The following is a 20,990-nucleotide window of genomic DNA, read 5'->3' on the forward strand; positions in this document are numbered from 1 at the left end:
TAGCCTCCTCATTAATCTTTTTCTTCCCACTCTTCCTCCTTTATAGTGTATGCCCAACTCAGCTATCAGAGCTGCCTGGATCATAGGGTCAGATCTGGGTCATTAATGATCTGGCCCTCTATTACTTCTTACCTTATCTGCTGATACGCTTTCCCTTGTTTACTCTGTTATCAGAACATTGCCCCTTTACTGTTCTTTAAATCTGCTGAGAATACTCCTGCCTCAGGACTGTTACACTTGTCATTCCTTCTGTCTGATATGTTCTTCCTTTAAATATCATATGGTTTCTTCCCTATATTAGTCTTCTAGGACTGCCATAACAAAATACCACAGACTGGGTAGCTTAAACAACAGAAATTTATTTTGTCACAGTTCTGGAGGCTGGAAGTCCAAGACCAAGGTATCAGCACGATTTTTTTTTTTCCCTGACAACTCTTGCCTTGGCTTGTAGACTGTTGCCTTCTTGCTTTGTCCTCACGTGTACACTCCTGACTTCTCTCCTTCTTTGTATAAGGATATCAGTTCTATTAGATTTGGGCCCTAACCTGTGGTTTCATTTAACCTTAATGACCTCCTTCAGGGCCCTACCTCCAAGTACAATCACGTATGGATTAAAGCTTCAATTTATGATTGTTGCGAGGATACAATTCAGTCCACAATATTCTCTTTCTTCATGCCTCACTCTCTAAATGAGGGCTTTTAGGTTTAGCCTGTGAAAATTGCATGCCTCTCACCATCACCTTCTCGCCCCCATCCCTTCTTCATTCTTTTTTATATTAATTATTGCCACCTATACATGATAAACATTGTTTATTATCCATCTCTCTCATTAGGGCATACACTTCATGAAATCAAGGGCTTTTTATTATTATGATTATTTTCATTTCTGGTAATTTTATTCTTAGCACTGAGATTAATGCCTGGCCTAGAGCAGTTTCTTAATACATAATTGTGTAAAAAAATTATGAACTATGTAAAGTGGTGTACCAGTAAGAACTTCAGTAAGAAAAACATGGGATGTTCAGAAAGATTTAGCTGAAGTGAAAGTAGGAGAGCTATTTAGAGTGGAGTAGGCAGAATTAAAGAAACCAACAAATCATGGTGAAGCACCAAGGACCAAGACACAGTAGGAAACCATCTCCCTCTCTAGACCTGAATGATTAAAGACAAGGGCAGCTATAACTGGAGTCAAGGAAGATGACTAGCCTAATGGATCCATGACTGCAGGGAGAGGAGATTTTGCTGGCCATAGTGAATAGGGAGGTTGAGGGGAGAAAAAAATAGACATCTCTCTTCCTATGCTCTCTAATCTCCTTTTGGTAAGATCCACTATCCTAAAAGAATTGGACATTGGAGAGCAAGGGAGGATGAATGAGTCAGTGTGTAGAAGTCAACCTCCTGAGAGACAAAGTAGGACAGCAAAGTAAATGAATTTGCTTGGAAAGGGGGAGAGGGGAATGGATACTAGACAACAAAAGGGTTAAGATTTTAGAAGTTATTAGTGAAGTTATCTTTCTAGTTTTCATTTTATCTCTATGCCCTTCTCCCCAGTAATCCTGAGACCTATAACTAGGTCATAAGGCTAACATCCTAGAATAGTAGAATGAAAGACCAAGGGATAAGCATTCCATCCTAGAGATGGTGACATGTATTTGTTAAATGGATCCCTCCACCTAACACTAAAATGAAGGAGCTTTTCTTCTTATTCAATGTGAAACTCTGGGAGATAATGTTGCACCAAGAGGGCTAGTGAAATGGATAGTCTATTAATGTAAACTCAGTGGCATCACATTGTTAAGTGGGAAGACAGCCTGAGTTTAGTTCCTTCCATTCCCAGATAGCGTGGTTGCATCCATTGTCTTTTAGGAGTGATGGTAACATGAGAGTTAGCTTAAGATCTGGCTTAGGATGTTGGCAGAAGATGGGGCAATAGGGGCCCTGTAGGCAAAGGCTGTGAAGAATAGACCGTTTGGACTGGATGTTACTACCGTTATGGATGTTACTACCAGATCTCGAGCCAATAGAGAGTCTCACTAGGAGTTGAGATGGAGCCCAGTTAGCCGGAGAAGCTTACCTTGACCAAGCTTATAAATACAAAACTACATATTATGTCAGTTTAACTGACACCACCAGAGGATACAGGGATGGGACAATCACACTTTAGGAGTCCTCTGTCCAGAGAACAGAACAATGCACCTAAATCAGTTTTGAGACCCTTTTTTTTTATGGTAATTGAATAAGTAAGCCCCTTCATACCAGCATATATCACCTTGAAGTGCAGAACAGCAAAGGACGAGATGTGTAACATGGGATATTTGTCCCAAAGAAACTAATCTCTTGAAACCATATCTCAAATTTTAAAATTAAACTGAGATGACCAGATATGATTCTCCCCCCTCAAAAAAAAAAAAAATTAGCTTGGATTCTTTTTTACTCTTCTAACCTGCTGGTGACATGAAGTGCAAGTGGTACATGTGAGGGTGATATTTTAGAGAATTAAGAACTATGTCTGCACTTGAGTGTAGTATGCTTAACTCTATAATTACAGAAAAACTCAAAATCCTATTTAATGCTAAGGATCACATTGAGACTTCGAAGTATATACATGTTTAAACTTGCTCAGACTCAGCTATGTATGAAGTTTACTCTTGGTTCTGTCAGATCATTGATTTGACAATGATATGATTTGATTATATTTAGATAGATGATATCAGCTCTATTATTGAGGAAGTAGACAATGCAAAGCAATTAGTCACACAGCTCTTTTGTAAGCCTCCAATATAATGAACTCTGGACAAATTAGTCCATAAGCATAATATCTCCCATTTTAATTTGATTTCTGAGCTCCAGAATTAGGAAGGCCATCAAGTCAGATCCGTTGTTATTTCGCCCAATATAATTAGAGGGTCAGCAATTTGATCTTGCCTTGATGACAAAACAGTTATCTATGGCATCCCCTTTCCCATTTAGGAAAAATAAAAGCCTGTGCTTACTAAGGTTTCTTTTCTAATTAAGTAGAGTTAGTCCTGCTTTTGTAGGCATGGAACAAGCAAAGCAGAAACGTCAGAAATGAAGTTCAGTGTGAGTGTAAAGAATATCCCAGGCAGGAGGAATAGCAGACCTAATTCTCTACTTTTGCTTTATTACCCTTCTCTTTCCATCTGTATAAGCTGTCAGGTTTTTCTTTTATTTCCAGTGAGTGTGGCCACCGCGTTCTCCACACATCTGGCCTATATTTGCATGGTGAGCTCCCCAGCTATCCTGGTGTATGTCTGGTCCTTTTATAATTCCCCATTCCTTCTGTTACTTGTGTTGGGAGTTTTTCAATGGAACTTCTCTAGAAAATTCTATGAAAATATAAATGAATACATAATGTTATAGCAGTTTAAAAAGTCACAGGTTTATAGTGCACAGAATCCCTAACTTAAAGCAGAATGAAGTCCTATAAAGCTCTGCTCGTGTGATAAATTTACCATTCACGTGAACCACCATCTCCCCTTTTAATCCTAGCTTTACCTTACTTAGTTACAGGAAAAACCCTCCTCTGAAGTAGAGTTACCTCATATATAATTTACGGCAGGTATCCCACCCCCTTAACTGCCTAAAATAATATAGATAGGGGTCTGATCCAGGAAGACAGCTAATACCAGAAATAACCTTTTTATCACAAAGACTTCTCTGTATGGCAGGACAAACATTTGTTTATCGGACATTTACTCTTCTCATTCCCATTGAAAGCCCAGAATCCTACCCCCTTATTCTTAGCTCAGGATTGTATGTACGCCTCAATTCAGTGACTGCTGGGGAGTGCCATATTTTAATTGGACTCCCATTAAGTATAAAGGTTTTTTTTTTCTTTTTCCTGTTAATCTGTTTTATGTCAATTTAATTGTTAGACCAGACTAAAAATCTAGAAAGGAATAAAGGGAAAGTTTTCCACCACTTCAGAAGCATATAGGTAAGCCCTAAAGCCATAATTAAAGGTTAGTTTCACATATGATTTTGGGAAAATAGGTGTACCTGGTAAGCCGTTTTTTTTTTTTTTTTTTTTTTTTTTCCTGGTGCCATGTGTCCTTCTGGGTCACTAGGTTGCTAGATAGATTCACTAGATTCTTGCCAAGTGAGCAACATCTCTTCCATGCCTATTACATTGGGTCCCCCACAAAGTGCCTATTTTGAGCTTTCAAAAGAGAGCAGACATGATTAATTTTTCCTATATCTATTGAGTTGTTTGAGCCCTGAGATAATTTTAAAATACAGTTGATAATTCTTTAATACTCCTCCCATTGACAAATAGAGTTTATGTCCTCTCCTCTATAATCTGTGCTGACTTGTTACACCCTAACCAGCAGAGTACAGCAGAGCTGACTCTTTGTGACTTCAGAGGCCAGGAAATACAAAGCCATGAGGCTCCTGCTTTGTTTCATGGAGACCTGAGCTACCATATGAGAACTTCTACTCCAGTGAGGTAGCCATGCTGTGAGGAAGTCCAAAAAACAAGGAAGCAACACTTACAGCTCCAAGAGACAGTTTCAGTTAAGATCAGTACTCAAGTCAGCGTAGCCCAGGTGCCAGGTATGTGAATAAGTAAGCCTCTGGACAGATGAGTTTAGGTCACCTAACTCCATTAGGTCTCAGCCCTTCAGTCATATCCAGCTATTTGACTCTCCCTAACAGAGTCTCCGACAATGTGAAACAGAGTCAAAACACGTCAGCTATGCCTCATCCAAATTCCTGACCCACAGAATCTACGAGCATAATAAAATGGTTGCTGTTTTATGCCGTTGTTATGGGGTAGTTTGCTGTACAGCAATTTACAACTGGAACAGTCTCAGAATTTAAGCAGATCTGCTGGGGCAGCGAGGTGGTTGAGTAACAATCAGTCAAGGGTTTTCTAAGGAAATCTATTAATATGGCATCAAGGAGAGCTGGAAATGGTCAGTATTGTTAAACAAACCGTTTCAGGGGAATGTGTCATGGGGTAATATGTGGGATTTGAGAGTCTGACTTCAAGCAGATTTTGAGAACTAATATAAGAACAGAATTCCAGTCTCCTAAGGAAAAGGATATGGAGGAAGATACTAAAGGGAAAAACAATGCAGAGGTGTAAGAATAATAATGCAAATAATCAATTACTGAGAGACCAACAAAAACATGGTTTGAACTCTGACTTCTATCAGCGTTAATCTACACAGTTTACTGATTATTGCCAAATTCTTTTCTTTTTTTTAAGCATTTCTGAAACCTGAACTATTTTTTTAAGTTTTTTTTTTTGAATGTTGGGGTACAGTGTGTTTTTCCAGGGCCCATCAATTCCAAGTCAAGTCATTGTCCTTCAATCTATTTGTGGAGGGCGCAGCTCAGCTCCAAGTCCAGTCGCCGTTTTCAATGTTTAGTCACAGGGGGTGCAGCCCACCATCCTATGTGGGAATCAAACCGTCAACCTTGTGTTAAGAGCTCACACTCTAACCAACTGAGCCATCCAGCCTCCCAAATTTCTTGCTTACAGTCAGGGTGCTTTGTCTGTAAGGCCTGGAGGCTTAACATGTATTAGTATGTTTTAAAAATGTAACTGGGTTTCTGAAAAGAGACTGTTTCTTCATGTGAAGTGTGTGTATCCACCGAAACCTTACTTCAATAATAAAATTTTAAAACAAGATAAAAAACTTACCTTTCACAACAAATGGATGGTTGCCAGACGGGTGCGGGGGAGGGGGAGTAAGGGAGCTGGGTGAAAAAGGTGAAGGGATTAAGAAATCCAAATTGGTAATTACAAAATAGTCATGGGAATATAAAGTACAGCATAGGGAATATAGTCAATAATATTTTAATAACTATGTATAGTGCCAGGTGGGTACGAGGCTAATCAGGTGGATTGCTGCATAAATTATATTAATGTCTAGCCACTCACTATACTGTACACCTGAAACTAATATAAAGTAATATTGAATGTCAAGAAAAATATGTATATACCCCTGAAAATCCTTATCGTAATCGAGATAATAAACATTTCCATCATCTGAAAAAAATATCCTTCACAAAATTTCATATGTACCTTGAAAAATAAGATCTACACATAGCAGATTAGTCAATCCAAGACCAATAATAGCATTTGTCACATGACAAAGTAACTCCATCAGGGAATGGTGGCAGTCAAGAATAGAAAGACCTTTATTTTCACTGAATTTTTAAACTTAAAAAAGTTAAAATAGAGACCAAACATTTCAATTGAAAAGACAATAAAGACATGAGAGTTAAAAAAAACAAAAACTGTTGCTTTCTTTAATCTGATTTGAGTGTTTAATAAATGAATGTAGATGCTTTTTCTAATAGAACTATTTAGAATTTTTGAAAGATACATTGTACACATAAAAGATACATCATGTACACATAAAAACAATATTGAGATATCTATCATGCCCTACTTTATCACCAAATTTGAAACCATCTGCAGCTGATTACTCCCATATTAAAGTCAAGAACCTAATAGTTTGTAGTTTTAGATAGGGAACTATTAATTTCTCTGCTATTGTGTTCCATATTTGCCTGTTTCTGTTTACACATTTTATTGGTGAGCCTCTATGCTATTATTAGATAACAGTTTACTACTGGCTAAGATCTCTGTGATATAAAGATTATTATCCACAGGCAATATTCTTTCTTCAAGAAGCACCTCCTTCAAGAAGCACACAAAAAAATCGAAGCTCCGGAAATGTTACATTCTTCACCTGTGAATGGGTGTGCAAATTTTGCCTAGAATCTAAAATTGTAGATTGTACCTTCTTAGAGTCATAGGAGAGTCACCTTGGAGTTGTGCCATTTATAATACAAAAGGCCTTTCTTACCCTTTCTGGTTTACACCATCGTCCTCCATCAAAATTTTACCAGAATTCTGCATAAGGGTTCAAAATTTGTAAACCATTTTATTTTTATTTATTTTTAATTTTTTTCAGCTGCATTGAGGTATAAATGACAAAATCATAAGACATTTAATGTGTATGTCGTGGTCATCTAATATACATATACATTGTGAAAAAAATGTCTACTTGATTTTTCTTTTGCCTATCAGTTTTGCCTAAATTGGAAACCCATGATTGGAAGAAAGCTTGAATGATAAGATTGTTATTAATCTTTAAACAAAGGCCTGGGAATATTTTATAAACTGCTTGGAGAAAGTTGGTCCTGCATTTCCATAATAAAAGAGGTGTTGGCTAACACTCGTTTAATTGCCAGGTCTCCCAGCCCTTTTGTTTCATGAAAGTGAGGGGCTTGATTGCCCAGTTTGGCAGCTTCCCAGAAGAAAGTTCAGAGGTAACCCTTTGAAGTATTGTTGCAGATAACATCTATATTCCATGTGAGCTTCAAAACAAGCAGCTGAGCATATGTTTGACATATTACAGAAGGACAATCCACTGATAGTTTGAGGTTCTCTTCATTGAGTACACGTATAATGGAAGGCATAGAATTAATTGTCATATGTTCCTGTATTAGTTTCCTAGGGCTGGCATTACAAAGTACCACCAACTGGGTGGCTAAAACAAAAAAAAATGTGCTGTCTCACAGCTCTGGAGGTTAAAAGTCACAAATCTAGGTGTTAGCAGGGCCATGTTCCCTCATGAAAACTGTAGGAAAAATCCTCACTCCTTCCTAGCCTCTGGTGGTTTTCTAGCAATCTTTGGAGTTCCACAGTTTACAGTTGTCCATCTCTGTCTCAGTTGTCACATGATATTCTTCCCTTGTATCTCTGTGTCTCTGTGTCTCGTCTCCTCTTCTTATCAGAACACCAGTCATATTGGATCAGAGGCTCCCTTACTGTAGTATAACTTCATCTTCACTAGTTACATCTGCAATTACTCTCCTTACAAATAAAGTCATATTTCTAACGTACTGAGGATTAGGACTTCAACAGAACTTTTGAGAGAACGTAATTCAACCCTTAATGGTTCCCTAAGAGTAATTCTTTATTTTATTTTTAGTACTCAGTTTTAGATCATATTTTCTTCCCATTTCCTAAATTGCAATGGTTAGAGCAAATTATAGATAGGCACATTTGTGTGTAGTTTAGTATTTGCAGAATATAATGCTTTAAAGAAACACAATTTAAACAAACCTACAAAAAAAAAAATGTAGGTATCGTAGAAGCTCCTTACCTGCGTCCTTCCATTTTATTTTTTTGCTTATCTTTGTCCTTTATAAAGGGCAAATGATGCAAGAATACATCCCCAAATGATTGAATTTATCTGCAAATTGCTTCCAGGTGCTCATACCACTTTCTCTCTATCTTCAAAGGAAAGGAAAAAAAAAAATAGATTCAATGTCGCTGAAGAGCAAATCATGAGGAATTCAAATGGTTTTGGTTTTGCTTCATTTTCTATCTGAAATATTGCTTGCTGATACTTCTTCAGTTTACATTTAGTTATATTTACCAGTTTATACCACTAATATAATGTGAGACTCTTGAACATTCTTCATTTCTCAGTTGCTAACATAACACGTAGCTCACAACAAGCAATGTGCAAGTGTTGATAGACTTCAATATGCAGTTTTCAAGTGCTTTAAATTCACTTGAAGGCATCTAAAGTATCAGGACCTCAGAAGGATGTCTTGGGAAGGAACAGTTCAGAACAAATTAGTCATAAATACATAAAAGAAAGAGTTTAAATTCTGAGGACCTCTGTTTATATTCCACTTTCATATTGTAGATATAAATGGTACTTTACATAAGTTTGAAATAAATATTACTCTCTTCTAAACTCAACATATGACTTAATTTGTTTGGCATCTCTTCAGTTCTATTCCTCATAAGAAATGCAAAGATAAATATGATAGCAGCTAAAGCATCATCTACCACACGGACTAAATTGTTTCTTTTTCTGGTGTTCCGCATTTCAGGAGATCACAACAAAAACAAAGGCAAAAATAAACTAGCTACAAATAAATCTGCATAATTCCAATGACTTCTAAATTAAATATGGGCTGATACATACATATGTGTGTGTGTGTGTGTGTGTGTATATATATATATATATATATATATGTTGTCTACATTTGGAGCCTTCATTAATTGACAGTGTTGCTTAGCTTCAATCTAAATTAAGAAAAATTCTCAATTTAATGACCTCTAAATTAATGAGATAGTATTATTTCCCATTTAATAGTCTCAGTTCATTGGAAAAATGTTTAGCATGTTGGATGATGTTTTGAAATTACATGAACAATATTCACAGCCTTCAAATTCATATCAGGAGTTTTACAGTTGTATATAACTGAGGCTCAATGAGCTTTAACTAAGAAGGGGATTCCCAAAAACTGTGCAATCAGGGAGTAACACTAGTCTCAAGGATATCAGAAAAGCAAAACGTCATTAGAACCATTTTCTCTATCTCTCCATCTACGTGAGTTCTTGAATGTATTTCCCCATTTGATTTTTTGTTTGTTTGTTTTTGTCTTTTTCCTTTTCTGTGTTGGGGATCTAGGAGTTGTGGTGGTTATCATGAGCCCAGAAAGTTGGAATATTCATACTTCCTATTTAGCAAGGTTAGAGGAAAAAACAGGTTCCCTCAACCTGAGTATGCGCATAAAATCCTAGAGGAGGACTCTGATTTGTTCAGTTTATATACCTGTCACTTGACCTACAATGATGGGCTCATAATTTTACCCCAAATCAAGTGTCCACGCTGCATCAAGAGGGTTTGAAACTATGATTGGCAATTAACTAGAACCTCATGGAGTCCAGGATTGAGCAAGCATCCCAAAGGGGAAGTGATGGGCAAAAAGGACTCTGTGCACACAAATATAACATATCATCCTCTACAAAGAACTAGTTGAATGGATGAATGTCATTACAGATCTGAAAACATGATTCACCTTTAAAATTGCAGTGAATCAGAAGTGTCAAAGTGCTGTCAATTTGACTTCAATGCTCAAACACTTGTCATTGTTATGGTGAACAACTAACATATAGATGCAGTGATTTTGCACTTCAAATGTTTATCTACCTATCTAGTCATTCTCATCCATCCATTCATTCATTCAGCCATGTGTTTATTTTCTTCCACTGGATACTTAAGGGTGGTCTTAATCTCAGTTCAATTTATTTATTTTACATCATTTTTCCTTTATTTGAAAAATTTAAAAATCTATAGAAAAGGTAAAAGAATACTACAGTTAACAATCACAGATATTTGCCGAGATTTGCTAATTGTTAACAACATTTGTTAATAATTAACATCCTCCACCCCCGCCCACACCCCCGCACCCCACTCCTCATCCCCACTTGGCTGATCTTGATAGACTCTGGGATACTGAATGTAAACTGAAGGGATAATAATTCTTTGTTTCAATGTACTTTAGTAAGCATTACATTACAATAAGGACATTTGGTTCAGCACCTATTAAAAAGTAACATTAGTTCACTAATACAACCTAATAAAACAGTTCATTTTTAGTTTTCACCAAAATTTCATTTATCATTATTTTAAAATCCAGATCCAGTTAAAGTTGATGATTTAAGATTATTTGTATTTGATTTATATTTTTTATTAGTTATTTTAAAACTAAGACAGCATCTTTACCTTTTTTTGGCGTATAATTTTTCATAAAGTTTAGGCCACTTACCTTGCAAAATATCCTACATTCTATATTTATCCATTTATTTCCTCATTACTACGTTTAGGTTGAACACTTTGGGAAAGAATATTACAAAGGTGATATTTGTATATTTTCTTGCATCAATTCTGGGGGCGTGTAACATCCAATTCCACAATATTAGTGATGCTGAATTTGGTTACTTGGTTAGAGTGATGTCCAATAGAATTGTAAAGGCAGTCTTTTTTCCTTTTTGAAGAGCAGTATTGTGAATATTCAGTTCCTCAAAAACCTTTCATCAAATGGTTTTAGTATCCATCAATGATCTTTACCGGATTCAATTGGGAGCTGCATTGGGAGTTACAAAATAGTGATTTTCTAATTCTATAAAGGAGAGTTTTCCCTCTTTGTCTCACCTCTATTATTATCATTACTATCATTATTATTGTTAATTTTTGCATCACTGTAGGTCTATTAATTTTTTTTATTCCATGTGTTATGATCTGTTTCCATTATTATTTCTTATTTAATGCTCAAATTGTCCCATATTTGATTCGTGGAAGTCCCACCATATGGCTCCTTTGTCCTTGTTTTCAGGCACAAGTTATTCTAAGCTCACTTTGTGCTTTCTCTGTCCAAACCTGAAACCATTCATTTCTCCGAGAAGCCTGGTTTCTTTCATTAGGGATGGTATTAAGAAACCAAAATCTGGGACCTGCACATGCTTACTGATACTAGAATATTATTGTTACTAAGCCAATTTGGTGGATCGAGATAGAAAAATATTTTTACCAAATATGAACTTATATTGATATGTCTGTCCAATTCTCACTCAAATCTATAGCATTCGTCCTCACCTTCCCCATTTGCATTTACCTTAAAAATCAAAGAAAATACTGATTTCCCAAAATATTCGTATATACTCATTTGCTATATTCTACAATATATATAAAACATAATTTTGAGAGGAAGCATGTTGGTATATGACGTTAAACGGTATCAAATATATGGTGATGGAAGGAAACCTGACTGTGTGGTGAACACACAATGTGATATAGAGATGATGTATTAGAGAATTGTACATTTGAAGCCTATGTGACTTTGCTAACCATTGTCACTCCAATAAACTTTAATTAAAACAAAATAATAATAATTTTTGAATAAAACCAACATGACTACCAACAAACCTGTAAATCAATATTGAGATTTTTAAAAGATCTTTTTGCCCTTGGAACATATTCCTTGAAGTGTAGAGTGTTTAACAATTATCTGAAACAGTTATTTAATCTGTATTTCATGCTTTCAATTTGATGTAAATTTTTATAATTTCTATTTGTACTCAATTTTAGTGTTTGTTTTTTTCTCTCGATTTGGTTTATTTTATATTTTGAATTTGCAAAACATTGAGATGGTATAAATTCTAACTACTTTAAAAAGTATACCTGGAAAAGTCACACTCCCATTTCTATTTCCTCACTATAAGTCATTCACCCTTTGTAAGTAACATTTTTAATTAGTGTTTGGTTTATCTTTGCTACGTTCCCTTCTTTTTGCAAAAATAAACATAAACATCTCACACACACACACACACACACACACATTCTTATTTTTTCTTCTATCTCATGCAAAATGTAGCCTACTATATACATTATTTCATACCTCATTTTGATTAAGTTTCACTGTACTGCATTATGTGAATGCCCATAGTTTATTCAGCCCAGTCTCTTATGTATGGCATGTATGTAGTTTCTGATATTTTAATTTTCAAAAAAATTCCACAATGAATAGTTTTGTTGCATATATTATTTAATATTTGGGAGAAGTGTAGCTTCGTGATAATTTCTCATAAGTACATTATTCTTATAAATTCTTGTAAGTGCAGTTTTGATGGAACTTTATCCAATTCCCCTCAGGAGTAGTGTTTATACCTTTTTGTGCTCTGGCAAGCCAAGTCAGATAGAGACCGTTTGTTTATTTTTTTAGAAATTTGCTTAGAAGTTTACTGTTGTCGTTTAAAACTTTTTGTCAAGTTGTTGTTAAGGTGAAAAATATCTTTGTGAAGTTCTACTCTCCCTTTCTTCTACTATGAGTAAATTTCATTAGCTTTTCATATGTTTAAGGGGCATTTGTGTACATTTTTCTGCAGATGCTTGTCTTGAAAGTTATTTTGGTCTATTTTTTCCTTAGAATGTTTTAAGGGTTATTTTGAACTAATTTAGTATTACAGAAAAGTTGCAAAAAATAATGCAGAGTGTCCTTATATATTCTTCACCTAGCTTTTCTTAATGTTAATATCTTATATATCCACCGTGTTCCTATAAAAACCAGTAAATTAACAGGTTTTTAAACTACACCCCATATTTAAATTCCATCAGATTTTCTACTAATGTCTTTTTTCTGTTCTAGGATCCTATGTACATCTTTTTTATTTTGACACAGTGTATATATTAGGGAGATTGGCTCTTTTTCTGTCATATGAATTGCCAACATAGTCTCCAATTTGTCATTTGTCTCTGACTTCTCTCTCTCTGGAACAGCTTCTTCCTTTCACTCCACTCCACTTCTATGTGCCTGGATATTTATAAGCTAGTTAAATTCTTCTATTCCTCTATCATAACACTCTCAAAGCCTCCTTTCTAACATTTATCAACAGATGGCTATAAATATTTGCTTGGTTTTTTTTTGTTTTTGTTTTTATTTTTTCCTTCTTCCTCACTCATCTCTAAAAGCCATGAATGCAAGATTTGTGTTTAGTCACCACCACACAGCCAACTCCTGGAAGACTACCCGCCACACATATTAATTTCTTACCATTACCTATTGAGTTCATTAAGGAAGTAGATCATCAAGAGACCATGCCATAAAAAGGATCACTGAAGAAGCAAAAGTATTTACTTTAGGACAGAGAAGATTAAATAAGTACATGGTAGAAATTTTCAAATATTTATAAAATAATCATGTATAAAAATTAGATTTCTTGTATGTAACTTTAGAAACCAGTCAATATGGCAAAACTCAGCTAATTATGTTTTTTTTTTTTCCCAAAAAAAATTAAAAAAAAAAAGTTTTTCTAACATTAGAAAAATAAAAAAAGCTGTCTGACAATGAAAGTGTCTTCTGAGCCACGGAGTATTTTCAAAGAGAAAGTAGATTTCAGTCTGACAGAGAGGTTGGAGAGGAAGTTCATATATAAAATTGGTTTGACTAAATAAATTCTACTCAGTATATTTCCAAAGCTATGATTCTGGGAAGCCTTGAAAAAGAACTTTAAGGGTAAATGTTGACATAACCATTCTTTTAGAAGAAAGACATAATTCAGGATTCTACCAAATGAATGTATTCTTAACAGTGAACTTTTAACAATTAAATAGATAAGAGGGAACAAATTTCTGGTCACCAGAAAATAATGCAATATCTGTAATCTTTTTGTCTGCATATTGTTATGGATGATACTGAGTTGCATGAATCATGAACTAATCTGATGCATTCTTTAATAAATGAAACTATTTGCATGTGTTACCAGTCCTTCTTGTTTTTTGTCAGATAGATCACACCAACTATAATCATATTAGGCTTAAGCTGCGGTTTTGGAATTGATATATGAATTTATGAATAAAGTTAAAAACTGAGTCTTAATGCCTGTAATACACATTTCTACATTGAGTATATCTTCAGGAACATGGGCAGTACCTGCAGTGAATGAGCTAATGCAAAATCTTGAAGAATAAGAACTTATTTTAGTATTTTAACTGAAGATTAATGAAATGAGCTTTTGGGAAATAACATGTCCCCCTAATTTTGCCAGTGCTACCTTGGCATTTTAGAGTACCTCTGAAGATGTTTCATTCAGGGACTAACCTGTCTATAACTCATACTTTACGCATTGACTCATGAGAAATTCAGTACTGATATGTAATTTAGTGCTCATTTGAAGGATATAAACCCACTAAACATAATCAAGTATAGAACCTATGGCTGAAACAGCCAAAATCTGGGGAAAGGCAGTGAAGTGAATTATTATATCATCAAATTTTGAAACCTAGGGGCTTTTTTGCCTATGGCTGGCTACCAGGTTGCAAGGACCAGTTATTTGTCAGTTTTCTTTAAGGCAGTTATTCTGCAATGACCATATGCTCAAAGATATTCTGAAGTTTCATAATCTGTTCTACATTTCTTTAGTTCCCTGTATTTGCCGCAGAGGGTGAGTTTGCAAATGCACCTGCATAGTTTGTTGTTTATAAAAATGGCAATTATGATGATGTACCATTGAAATAAAACTTTGCTGGATAGAAATTAAAGAGTGAAAACAATGATCTGCTAAAAACTATTATTTTGTCAGGCATTTTATTCATCAAAATTACAATTAATTTCTTCCTCTCCGTCATCATTGTAGTTGAAACAAAGAACAGTAATCTCACATCTGGTTACAGATTTAAAAAGAGAACACTTCCTTCTTTCACAAAGCTCTGTAAGTGTTGTGTTTACATTGTAGATGAGATAGTTAAAATTCTCTGGCGTTCAATGTTTTATATTTATTGTGATTTAGACTCCGGAAAATTTGCAATCTAAGTATGGAAGCAGTGTTTGATTAAAAATAAATGTCTTAAAACAGCTCTCTTGCTTTTCAGTTACTTTGGGGAAAAAAAGCTATATTATTAAGATTTAAAAAATAATGCATGTGAATTGTTAGCATTCACTTTACACTTCATCTGAAACAATGACTTTGTTTTGTACATAAATAAAATCCCACACTTCCATGGGTTAGTACTTATCTTGTCATCTTACTTGCCCTTTGTGTGTATCTGTGTCCAAATTTCCTCTTTTTATAAGGACACCAGTCATGTTGGATTGGGGCTCACTCCAATGGCCTCATTTTAACTTAATTACGTCTTTAAAAAAGTGATCTTCAAATATGGTCACATTTTGAGGTACTGGGGATTGTGATTTGAACATATGAATACTGGAGGACACAATTCGGCCCACAGAGCTATTTAAATTCCATTGTATTATTTCTCTTAATTCTTAGCTTTAACTAGAGTCCCTTTATTTAATTCTCCATGCAGCTTTTCCTTGATCTTTTGTTTCCATCTTTCCTCAATTGACCATTAAAAAGGGGGATTGTAGAACCATTTCCATGTCAGTCCACATCAAATCCAAAATAAATGGACTCCATTACATATTCAAGAACTTATTAAGTACAATTTGTCTGTGAAGCCTTGTTGTAGGTATTGGAGATACAATAGTAAAGAAGACAGACAGTGTTCCTGCTGATCAGAACTTACAGTCATTTGAGGAGGGGATAAATTCTAAAGGAAGAAATAAAAAAGATTGGTCAAATTATAAAAAGAAAGTTATGAAGGAAATAAAGGATTTTATATAAAAAAGAACCTTGGTTAGGGAGCAAGGCTGGGAACATTTTAAATAGCTGCCCAGAAAGAAATTTCTGTGGTGTGATCTTTGGTATAAAATCTGAAAGATGAAAAGAAGCTAACCACACTAAATATTGGGAAAAGGACATCACAAGAGGACACGGCAGCAAGAGCAAAGGTCTTAATGCACAAAAGAGCTTTTGGTGTGTTCGAAGAACAGAAAGAAGGTCAGTGTGACTGGAACACACAAAATGGAGTAATGAGCTTGGTGAAGTTGGAGAGAGGGACAGCCCGGGATCCTGTAGGACCTCGTAAACCTTGATGAGAAGTCTGGCTTCTGATCAAAAGCTTAGAGTTTGGCTCCCACACAGAACTTTCAGGTGCCTCATAGGTTGACTCTTTTCTCGGGATGGTTTTTCTGGCTTCTTTTTAGATAATCATCATTGTAAGTCATTCCAAAACAAAAACAGAATTTGGTAACCCCTTTTATGTCTGTATTGCTGAGGAAGATCATGTTTTCAAGCTGAATGCTGTCACCGTTGTCAAATTTTCTAGTGTGCTGTGTAGCTGTATCTGTCCTTGTCACCTACCATATTCTGTATGTTTCTCTGTATGGTGCTAATTTCAAGTAACTATCAGAAGTCATTTCATAAATTAATTGAGTAATGGAAACATTTACTAATTATCAACAATATGCTGGGCACATTTTAGGAAACTCAGAAACAAGAGTTGGATATGAGATGATTTTCCCTCTTACAGAGTTTACAGTAGCAGAGGGCAACGAGACATTAAAACAAAAGTGATCAACTGATGATGATGGATGTGATTAAAGATTCTGTTCCCACAAAGGGAATGCCTAAATAGAAAAGGGATTCAGAATGGCAGTCAAGAAAAGGGGGTTGAGATGCCTCTGTTTTTAATAAAAGTACTATTCATTAGTTAGCCAAGTAAATAAGAGAAGGGAAAGTCTTGGGGGTAAAATAAAAGGGACCACACAATGTCCTCTGAGTTATTTTCTTTAGTACATAGTATGATAAGAAGTTTATGGTGCCATATTGCATTGACTGTAATGGGTCCATCTCAATATGCTTCGTTTTACACCAGAAGGCAGTTCTATCACTTATAATATAGATCAACTTCTCCAACAGAGACTCAAAGTAACTGGTGTAAGCAAGGCTGGGATATATTTCTCTCAAGTAATCATATATACATATAGTAAGCAACTGAGGTCTAATCTGTAACACTGTGGGGTAGACAACTAGACTCCTTGTCTTGGAGCTGGGCCATCACTAGAGTTTCGTCCTCATCCATGCAGATCAAAATGACTTACCACCTAATGTGCATTTCTGCCAGCCAGGAGGGGAAAATGTGAAGAGCGTGCCTCTTCTCTTTCAGGGTTGCTGACATCAGAAGTTGCCAACATTACTTGCACCCAGTGCATTTGCCAAATGTGAATCACATGACCATACATAAGAACCAGAAAGTTGTGAAAAAGTCTTTATTCAAAATGGCCAACCACTAAACGAAGCGTTTGAGGATGGATATTGAAAATGAGCAAACGCTACCTCTGCATCAGAGCGTAAAAGTGTTCTAGAGAGTTGGGTTTGAATTCTTCAATTTGTGACTGTGGGCAAGTTATTAATAATTGTAAACCTTTGATGTTGTCTCTAAATTAGATATTATAATATCATTTACCTTTATGATTGCTCTCAGAACATGGGGTAAAATGAATAGAGATCTTGTCACTTGGAAATTCCTTAGTAAATACTAGTTGCTGTAATTATTTTAAATCAAAATATTAATTCTGATGCTATAGATCATACATTTATCCTTCCTACTCGTAAATCCTTTTGCCCTATTATATTGGTTGCTAATGGTTCACTTTATTTACATGCAAACTCACTTGATCCCTTTGGGATTTTGTTTCTTCCTCTATAAAATAGCCTTAGTCTATAAATACACTTCTAACTTCAAAAATCAATTGTTAGACTATACACTTATTTTAGAATTGTGATAACTGTTTAATGGCTAGTATAGTTTCTCATTACCTGATGAATCCATTATTGGGCTAATTCTTGCATCCATTTGTTCTATCAGGAGAATTATCAGATTTGAACTATATATTAAACATATAAGATTCAATATAGTAAACTAGTGCAACAATTTCCTACTTTTCTGTATCTACCACAGAACAAATGCAATTGGTTATACTACATGGTAAGTTTCCTGGGCTTCCAGAAAGTGAAAAATTAATATTTTACCTTTTGGAATAGTGGAAAAGAAGAAGTTTAAATATCGAAAGACTTGAAATTTAATCCCTCAGATATGTTACTTACTATTTATATGAAATTAGCAGTTATTTTGCCTTTCCAAGTATTAGTTTATGCAATTGGGATATGGATGTAAAAAATCCTATCTGATTTTCAGATTTAAGGGAAATAATGTATGTAAACAGTTGTAAATCATGAAGAACTGATGAAAATAAAAAAATACTTATTATCAGAAATTGCAATAAGTAGCCTGTCTGTGATAACATTGCTTTAGATTCCAAGTGAGATTCAAAACACAGAATGGCCATATCTTCTTTGTCTTTCCTTCAAATGTAATGAAGACATAGCTGTCTTAGTGCTCTTGGATTTAAGCCTCTAAATCTTGGAATTTATTTTCTCTACAGATCCAAGTCTTTTTCACAAATCATAGAGAATATGTAGCTGATTCAGAGTTTATATGGCTGAAACCATTATATTTTTATGATATTATTGGGATATCATAAAAGAGTTTTATCTGTGGGTCATTCCACATGATGCATTTTAATTATGCCGTTTGATTAGAGTTTAAGAGGTATTAGGATTACAGGTGTCCAGCAATCTCTAGTATCAATGATGAGAGCAGTCACCACAGAAATGGGCAGAAGCCAGAAAATAGGTAGTAAGAGAAAGGGTAAGATGGCTTTTTTTTCCCCCAATGGTGTATAAGTTATCAGTTTATTGGCCCTCAGCTCCTTCAATAATCCTCTGTAATACACAGGTAAACCACAAGCGGGAAACTGTGCTCTAAATTCTTCCTCCCATCAAAAAGTAACATTTACATTTTTGTAATTTAGGAAGGGAGAAAATAGGTGAACAAAAGGAGAGGAAAGGAATACAGTAAAAAGATACATATACCATTCTCTTATACCATTTTCCCCTTTTAAAATGACTGTTTTTTTAGAGCATTTTAAGGTTCACAGCAGCATTTAGAGAACATGGTACAGAAATTTCCCATATACCACCTGTCCCCATACATGCTTAGATTCCCCCATTATCAGCATCTTACACTAGAGGGGTACATTTGTTACAACTGGTAAACCTACATTGATACATCGTGATCACCAGAAGTCCATAGTTTCCATAACAGTTCACTCTTGATGTACATTCTACAGATTTAAACAGAAGTATAATGATATTTATTCACTATCGTGGTATCATACAGAGTTTTTTCACTGCCCTAAACCTCCTCTGTACTCTGCCTATTCATCCTCTCTCTTCAGTAACCACTGATCTTTTCATTGTCTCCAAAGTTTATTTTTCCAGAATGTCATACAGTTGGAATCACATAGGTTGTAGCCATTTTAGATTAGCTCCTTTTACTTAGTAATATGTATTTGAGTTTTCTCCATGTGTTTTTGTGGTTTGATAGCTCATTTCCATTTAGAGATAAATAATAATATTTCATGGTGTGGATGTACCACAGTTTTATTATCTTTTTCCTACCGAAGGGCATCTTGGAGTAAATACTAAGGAGGTAGATTGCTAGATTCTATGGTAAGAGTGTGCCTAATTGTGTAAGAAAATATCAAACTGCTGTCCAAAGTGACTGTACCATTTTTCACTTCCACCAACAATGAATTAGACTTCTTGTTGCTCCACACCCTTGCTAACATTTGACATTTTCCGTGTTTTACATTTTGACCATTCTAATATGTGTGTAGTGGCATCTAATTGTTGCTTTAATTTGCATTTCCCTGATGATATATGATAGTGGAGCATCATTTTATATTCTTATTTCCTATCTGTATCATTTCTTCTGTGGGGTGTCTCTGAAGGTCTTTGGTCTATTTTTAAAATCAGGTTCGTTGTTTTCTTATTGTGGAGTTTTGAGTGTTTGTGTATTTTGTATAACAGTTCTTTATCAGATATGTCTTTTGCAAATACTTTTCTCCAGTCTGTGGCTTGTCTTCTCAATTGCTTGACGTTGTCTTTCGCCACACAGAAGTATTTAATTTTAATGAAGCCGAGCTTTTTAGTTATTTATGTCATGGAACATGCCTTTGGTGTTGTATCTATAAGATCATTACCATACCCAAAGTCATTCAGGTTTTTACCTATGCTATCTTTTAGAAGTTTTATAGTTTTGCCTTTTACATTTAGGTCTATAATCCATATTTAGTTAATTATCGTGAAGGGTGTAAGGTTTGGGTCTAGATTTTTAAAATTTATTTATGTATGTGGATATCTAGTTGCTCCAGCACCATTTGTTGAAAAGACAATATTTGCTCCATTGTATGGCCTGTGCTCTTTTGTCAAAGAACAGTTGACAATATTTATGGCTTATATTATATCTATTTCTTGGCTCTTGATTCTGTTCTTTTGATCTGTATGTCTCTTCTTTTGTCAGTACCACACTGTCTTGATTACTGTAGCTTTATAGTAAGTCTTAAAGTCAAGCAGTGTCAGTCCCCTGACTTTGTCTTCTTGTTTAATATTTTGTTGACTCTTCTGGGTCTTTTGCCTCTCTATATACAGTTCAGAATTAATTTGTCTCTATGCACAAAATAATTTTCTGGAATATTGATTAGTATTGCATTGAATAATCATATAGGTCAAACTGGAAATAACTGATAGTTTGAAAATAGTACGTCTTCCTCTCTGTGAGCCTATCTTGTTTCTCCACTTATTTAGTTTGTTTTTGTTTTTGTTTTTTTAATGCATCAGAGTTTTATAGGTTTCCACATATCAATTTTGTACAGTTTTGTTAAAATCATATCTAATTATT

The sequence above is a fragment of the Rhinolophus ferrumequinum genome, chromosome 11 (genome assembly GCF_004115265.2).
Source record: "Rhinolophus ferrumequinum isolate MPI-CBG mRhiFer1 chromosome 11, mRhiFer1_v1.p, whole genome shotgun sequence".
Lineage (NCBI taxonomy): Eukaryota > Metazoa > Chordata > Mammalia > Chiroptera > Rhinolophidae > Rhinolophus > Rhinolophus ferrumequinum.